Source organism: Homarus americanus, unplaced genomic scaffold, assembly GCF_018991925.1.
Source record: "Homarus americanus isolate GMGI-L3 unplaced genomic scaffold, GMGI_Hamer_2.0 scaffold5059, whole genome shotgun sequence".
NCBI classification, from domain to species: Eukaryota; Metazoa; Arthropoda; class Malacostraca; order Decapoda; family Nephropidae; genus Homarus; species Homarus americanus.
The window spans coordinates 4,910-12,500 of NW_024731374.1; the positions used below are offsets into that span (position 1 = coordinate 4,910).

Genomic DNA, 7,591 nt, shown 5'->3' on the forward strand with positions numbered 1-7,591 from the left:
TTATGCGCTGGGCTTTTCCCGGTTCAGTCGCCCTTACTAAGGGAATCCCTGTTGGTTTCTTTTCCTCCGCTTATTAATATGCTTAAATTTGGCGGGTAGCTCTCTCCTACTACGAGGTCGATCGTTGTGTCATCATCCTTAGGGGGAACATGTTCCCCAACCACGAAGCGGAAGACCCTCTGCCACCGACTTTCTTCACCACCGACATTACCACGTGCTGCTGCAAAAGACATACACAGGAAGGTTTGAGGGGCTTGTCGCGGGGGTACCAGCGGCCATGGCGCCGGCACTCCCACCCCTGACTCCGTTCCTTCTTATTCTTAAGACTGAGAGAGAGTAAGGAAGGTTTGAGGGGCTTGTCGCGAGGGTACCAGCGGCCATGGCGCCGGTATTCCCACCCCTGACTCCGTTCCTTCTTATTCTTAAGACAGAGAGAGAGAGAGAGAGAGAGAGGAAGGTTTGAGGGGCTTGTCGCGGGGGTACCAGCGGCCATGGCGCCGGTACTCCCACCCCTAACTCCGTTCCTTCTTATTCTTCTGCTTCTTAAGACAGAGAGAGAGAGAGAGATAAAGGAAGGTTTGAGAGGCTTGTCTCGGGGGTACCAGCGGCCATGGCGCCGGCACTCCCACCCCTGACTCCGTTCCTTCTTATTCTTCTTCTTTTTCTTCTGACAGAGAGAGGAAGGTTTGAGGGGCTTGTCGCGGGGGTACCAGCGGCCATGGCGCCGGCACTCCCACCCCTGACTCCGTTCCTTCTCATTCTCAACGAGCAGCTTAGGTGCTCGGCCCTCTCAGCAACATCAATAGTGGTAAATAGCCAATAGGAAAAATGTTCCAGCAGAACATCTCTCGCAGAGTCATATACACAGTTTTAATGCATATACGCTCGTGTTCCGCCCTTACTCGGCCGCACCTTTGCCGCTTAAACTTTGACCTCTTTCCCCGTTCCCTCATGCCACAGCAGTGGCACTTGTTTATCCGGAGAAAGAGAGCGAGAGTCGCAGTATTAATTGGCGTGAGTGGCCTTTCCGGCTGCAGAACTAGTGCTCTATCCCGGCGAGCGCCGTTATGAGGCGCAACACCGTCTATCACCTAGGTGATAGACGAAATTCCGGCGGGGCTTACTTAAAAGATATCCGACCCGGTTTCGTTTCCTCTTCGTGGGATGGAGTGCTTCTTCTCCGAGAGAGAAGGAGGAGGACGTGTGCCTCTTAGAACATGTGCAGCATCAGCCATGAGCGGCCGACGGCCATTCGTGTCTCTGTGGACAGCAGGCAAAAGAGCGCCTCCAGTTATTTGCGAGGGCGACAACTGTCGTCGGGACTGGACACACACACATGTGTGTGTGCCAGGCTTTGTTGTGGTTGAATGTGGGTGCGCCAAGTCCATGGACTTGCTAGTGATAGGCTTGTTTTTAAGGGCACGCCTCGCGCAAGGCGCGGGCGATTAAACCCCAAGGCGGAAGCTCGGTTCGGGTTACCCTCATGTCGGGGAGACAGTCAGCAGGCACCGAACTCGCAGCAACGGATGGATGTATATTTCCGACCCTCGTAGAGGAGTGGCGGCGACAAGCAAATATGGCTGCCGCCGCCGCAATATGCATTCAACTTGTCGATGTATCTGGTATTCTTGCGATTCACATACCGACACGCAGTTTGCTGCGGTCTTCATCGACCCACGAGCCGAGTGATCCCCCGTTAAGAGTTGTGTATTTGCCATTTGGTCTTTTTGCGACTAACTATCACAGGTCGAGTCTCAATGAAAGGGTTTGACAGACATAGCCCAAGTTTGTGGTTTGGGTTTGGCCGGACGGCTTGTTGTTGTTTTTTGACACTTGAATTTCACTCTTTTTGGGTCAAGAGGCTTATTCGCCAGTAGTAAGGAACGGACGGGCAGCCGTCCAAAGCCCCGTCCGTCCTCCTCCGGTCTTCGCGCTCTCGCCCGAGTGTGGTCCACCCACAGCGTGGTACCTATTTTTGGTGAGGGGGCCGGGATTGTCCTCTTTCTCTGCTGGAGTTGCCAGAGCAGAGCCCGAGACCGCCCAAATCAGGAGAGTAGTAGTTTTAAGAGCGCCCCGTTCTCTTTCTCTCTGTTAATGATCCTTCCGCAGGTTCACCTACGGAAACCTTGTTATGACTTTTACTTCCTCTAAATGATCAAGTTTGTACATCTTTCCATCACCTCGAGGCGACGACCCCAGAAAACCCTCGCGGGCAACGGGGCCGACAATCCAAGAGCGCCAGTCCGAAGGCCTCACTAAATCATTCAATCGGTAGTAGCGACGGGTGGTGTGTACAAAGGGCAGGGACGTAGTCAGCGCAAGCTGATGACTTGCACTTACTGGGAATTCCTCGTTCATGGGAAACAATTGCAAGCCCCAATCCCTATCAAGAAAGGCTTTGAACGGGTTACCCGCTCCTCTCGGAGGGGGAAAACTCGTTGATCCCTTCAGTGTAGCGCGCGTGCGGCCCAGAACATCTAAGGGCATCACAGACCTGTTATTGCTCAATCTCGTGCGGCTAGAATTGCCGCTTATCCCTCTAAGAAGAAGTTGCGAACTGGACACCATTTTCTGGAGATCCGTCGACTACTTAGTAGGCCACAGTCTCGTTCGTTATCGGAATTAACCAGACAAATCGCTCCACCAACTAAGAACGGCCATGCACCACCACCCACCGAATCGAGAAAGAGCTCTCAATCTGTCAATCCTTCCGGTGTCTTGGCCTGGTGAGGTTTCCCGTGTTGAGTCAAATTAAGCCGCAGGCTCCACTCCTGGTGGTGCCCTTCCGTCAATTCCTTTAAGTTTCAGCTTTGCAACCATACTTCCCCCAGAACCCAAAGACTTTGGTTTCCCGGAAGCTGCCCGCCGTGTCATGGGAATAATGCCGGCGGATCGCTAGTTGGCATCGTTTATGGTTAGAACTAGGGCGGTATCTGATCGCCTTCGAACCTCTAACTTTCGTTCTTGATAATGAAAACATCCTTGGCAAATGCTTTCGCAGTAGTTCGTCTTGCGACGGTCCAAGAATTTCACCTCTAGCGTCGCAATACGAATGCCCCCGCCTGTTCCGATTAGTCATTACCTCTGGTTCCAAAAACCAACAAAATAGAACCGAGGTCCTATTCCATTATTTCATGCATCACCATTCGAGCCATTCAAATAGCCTGCTCTGAGCACTCTAATTTTTTCAAAGTAAACTCTCCGGCCACTCAGGACACTCGACAAAGAGCATCCCGTGCGAGCCGGCGGGGCGGCTGTTCGGAGCGTGACAGTAAACACCGGGCGGTGCACCGTCAGTCCGGAACTGAGATCCAACTACGAGCTTCTTAACCGCAACAACTTTAATATACGCTATTGGAGCTGGAATTACCGCGGCTACTGGCACCAGACTTGCCCTCCAATGGATACTCGTTAAAGGATATAAAGTGTACTCATTCCGATTGCGAGGCCTCGGATGAGACTCACATCGTTATTTATCGTCACTACCTCCCCGTGCCGGGAGTGGGTAATTTGCGTGCCTGCTGCCTTCCTTAGATGTGGTAGCCGTTTCTCAGGCTCCCTCTCTGGAATCGAACCCTGATTCCCCATTACCCGTTATAGCCATTGTAGGCGCATAACCTACAATCGAAAGCTGATAAGGCAGACACTTGAAAGTAGCGGCGCCGGTGCGGAGACCGTGCGCTCAGCCCGAAGTTATTCAGATTCACCACAGGTGGGTTACGGACCAGGGCCCGACCAGTTTTGAACTTATAAAAGCGCTCTTCCCTTGCGGTCAGAGACCAATTGCATGTATTAGCTCTAGAATTGCCACAGTTATCCAAGTAAGTGGGTTTACAGATCCAATGAAACATAGCTGATTTAATGAGCCATTCGCGGTTTCGCCTTAAATCGGCTTGTACTTACACATGCATGGCTTAATCTTTGAGACAAGCATATGACTACTGGCAGGATCAACCAGGTAGCTGCTGCTGTTGGCGGCGCCTATCACGGCGGCCAAAATAGTGAGAGAGATTGAGAGAGAGGCAGAAGACATTGGGCGAGGGACCGCACGTTGGCCTTAGAGAAATAGCAAACCAGATGATCAGATCTAACTGCACCTTCTCTTGCTATCCTCGGCGCCGGCAGCGCCACCGTGTGTGCCAATCTCCTCCCTTATCCGCTCCTCTTCTCTTTGCCCCAGCTCCAGCGAGGCAGAAGACATTGGGCGAGGGACCGCACGTTGGCCTTAGAGAAATAGCAAACCAGATGATCAGATCAAACTGCACCTTCTCTTGCTATCCTCGGCGCCGACAGCGCCACCGTGTGTGCCAATCTCCTCCCTTATCCGCTCCTCTTCTCTTTGCCCCACCTCCAGCGAGGCAGCCGACATTGGGCGAGGGACCGCACGTTGGCCTTAGAGAAATAGCAAACCAGATGATCAGATCAAACTGCACCTTCTCTTGCTATCCTCGGCGCCGGCAGCGCCACAGTGTGTGCCAATCTCCTCTTATCTGCTCCTCTCCTCTCCTCTCCTCTTTGCCCAGCTCCAGCGAGGCAGCCGACATTGGGCGAGGACCGCACGTTAGGATGATCAGATCAACCTTATCCTCGTTGGCCCTCTTGCCCCAGCTCCAGCTTGGGCGAGGGACTGCACGTTGGCCTTAGAGAAATAGCAAACCAGATGATCAGAACAAACTGCACCTTCTCTTGCTATCCTCGGCGCCGGCAGCACCACCGTGTGTGCCAATCTCCTCCCTTATCTGCTCCTCTCCTCTCCTCTTTGCCCCAGCTCCAGCGAGGCAGCCGACATTGGGCGAGGGACCGCACGTTGGCCTTAGAGAAATAGCAAACCAGATGATCAGATCAAACTGCACCTTCTCTTGCTATCCTCGGCGCCGGCAGCGCCACCGTGTGTGCCAATCTCCTCCCTTATCCGCTCCTCTCCTCTCCTCTTTGCCCCAGCTCCTCTTTGCCCCAGCTCCAGCGAGGCAGCCGACATTGGGCGAGGACCGCGTTGGCCTTAGAGAAATAGCAAACCAGATGATCAGATCAAACTGCACCTTCTCTTGCTATCCTCGGCGGCAGCGCCACCGTGTGTGCCAATCTCCTCCCTTATCCGCTCCTCTTCTCTTTGCCCCAGCGCGAGGCAGCCGACATTGGGCGAGGGACCGCACGTTGGCCTTAGAGAAATAGCAAACCAGATGATCAGATCAAACTGCACCTTCTCTTGCTATCCTCGGCGCCGGCAGCGCCACCGTGTGTGCCAATCTCCTCCCTTATCCGCTCCTCTCCTCTTTACCCAGCTCCAGCGAGGCAGCCGACATTGGGCGAGGGACCGCACGTTGGCCTTAGAGAAATAGCAAACCAGATGATCAGATCAAACTGCACCTTCTCTTGCTATCCTCGGCGCCAGCAGCGCCACCGTGTGTGCCAATCTCCTCCCTTATCTGCTCCTCTCCTCTCCTCTTTGCCCCAGCTCCAGCGAGGCAGCCGACATTGGGCGAGGGACCGCACGTTGGCCAATCTCCTCCCTTATCCGCTCCTCTTCTCTTTGCCCCAGCTCCAGCGAGGCAGCCGACATTGGGCGAGGGACTGCACGTTGGCCTTAGAGAAATAGCAAAGCAGATGATCAGATCAAACTGCACCTTCTCTTGCTATCCTCGGCGCCGGCAGCGCCACCGTGTGTGCCAATCTCCTCCCTTATCCGCTCCTCTCCTCTCCTCTTTTCCCCAGCTCCAGCGAGGCAGCCGACAATGGGCGAGGGACCGCACGTTGGCCAATCTCCTCCCTTATCCGCTCCTTTTCTCTTTGCCCCAGCTCCAGCGAGGCAGAAGACATTGGGCGAGGGACCGCACGTTGGCCAATCTCCTCCCTTATCCTTCTCCTCTCTCTCTTTCTTTCTCACTCTCTCTTACTGTTTGTGGGGACGTGGGCTCATGAGCGCCATCGTCGCCCAATATTGGTTAGGTTGTGTATTTCACGGGTGGGAACCGCCATCGTTGTTAGGTGATGGGGTAACCCAACGTGTGCTTTGACGAGTTTTGGCTGCTAAACTCTCTTTTTAGTATACTCGGCTCCCAGACTGCGCCCTGGTCGTGTTGAACCATGAGCGTTGTCTATGCACATTTAGGGTAGCCGTTTGCGCGTGGAATAGTGCAATGAATCTCGGTCAAGAGACGGTTGGGCGCTGCATTGAAGGCCGGCACAGACGCGAAGACGGGGTGATCAGCCAACGCAAGTCCGCTAAGTTGGGCAGACAGCAAGGCGAAGGGGAGCCCCGTTCCGGACTGAAAGGCCGCAGCATATGCTGTGACGGAAACTAGTAGGGTGGCGACGTGTGCGCCGAGAGAGAAAAGGAGTAAATAATGTCCAAACGGAAGAGAGACCTGGCAAGTGTAATTGATAGAGCGCGAGCCTACTCGCCATAAGCCCGCTCCACTGCCATTCCTCTGATCCAATGAGACTAAAATCTCTCTCCTTCTGCTCCAGCCATTGCAAGGCAGGGAAGCGACGGCAATTTTGGTTGTTGTTTTTGAATGCCACGCTTTGCTTCGCAGAGGCGCCGAAGCGCTCCGCTGGGGGGCGGAAGATATTCCACACCGAATAGGTGTGTGAAGGCACCCTCTCCCCTTAATATATTGAAATATTGCAATCCAGCATACAAGAGCGGACGATAGGACAGTCACCGTACCGCACCTCGAGAGTGAAAGTTGATTGATCGTTTGTTAGGCAAGGTTAAAACCTGACTGTTCGCGAACAGCCGAATAACCCGGTTCCGGACTTACAATAGACGCAACATCATGATGCTGATGCTGTCACGGAAACCGTGGTGGCGACGTGTGCGCCGAGAGAGTAATAATGTTCAATTGGGAGACAGACCTGGCTAGTGAAATTCATAGAACCCGCTCCACTGCCATTCCTCTGACCCCATGAGACTATTTTCTCTCTCTCTCTCCTTCTGCTGCTCCAGCCATTGCAGGGCAGGGAAGGGAAAGCGACGGCAACTTTGGTTGTTGTTTTTGAATGCCGCGCTTTGCTTCCCAGAGGCGCCGAAGCGCTCCGCTGGGGAGCAGAAGATATTCCACACCGAATAGGTGTGTGAAGGCACCCTCTCCCCTTAATATAGTGAAATAGTGCAATACAGCATACAAGGGCGGACGATAGGACAGTCAACGTACCGCACCTCGAGAGTGGAGGTTGTTTGATCGTTTGTTAGGCAAGTTTAAAACCTGACTGTTCGCGAACAGCCGAATAACCCGGTTCCGGACTTATTGGTAGACGCAACATCATGATGCTGCTGCTGTCACGGAAACCGTGGTGGCGACGTGTGTGCCGAGAGAGAGTAATAATGTTCAATAGGAAGACAGACCTGGCTAGTGAAATTCATAGATCGCGCTCCACTGCCATTCCTCTGACCCCATAAGACTATTTTCTCTCTCTCGGTGTGTGCAGATTCTCGGATCATTTTGTATAGTATGCTCTTAAATCGACCACCGATTGACTTTGACGGTCTCCAATGCGGGTGTGGAACTTCTCTGGTATTTTGTATAATATGACCGAGGTGCCTATACCCCTTACTATAGTGAAATAGTGCCATCCAGTGTACAAGGGC

General features: G+C 53.4%; 2 non-coding genes across 2 annotated transcripts; both read right to left on the reverse strand.

Moving 5' to 3' along the window:
- Positions 1 to 1,541: 1,541 nt before the first annotated feature.
- LOC121867591 lies at positions 1,542 to 1,705 on the reverse strand. The gene has a single exon (XR_006089188.1). It is a non-coding gene; the product is annotated as a 5.8S ribosomal RNA (ribosomal RNA).
- A 387-nt stretch (positions 1,706 to 2,092) lies between these two features.
- Positions 2,093 to 3,961, reverse strand: LOC121867592. Its single transcript, XR_006089189.1, has one exon. It is a non-coding gene; the product is annotated as a small subunit ribosomal RNA (ribosomal RNA).
- Positions 3,962 to 7,591: the final 3,630 nt, after the last annotated feature.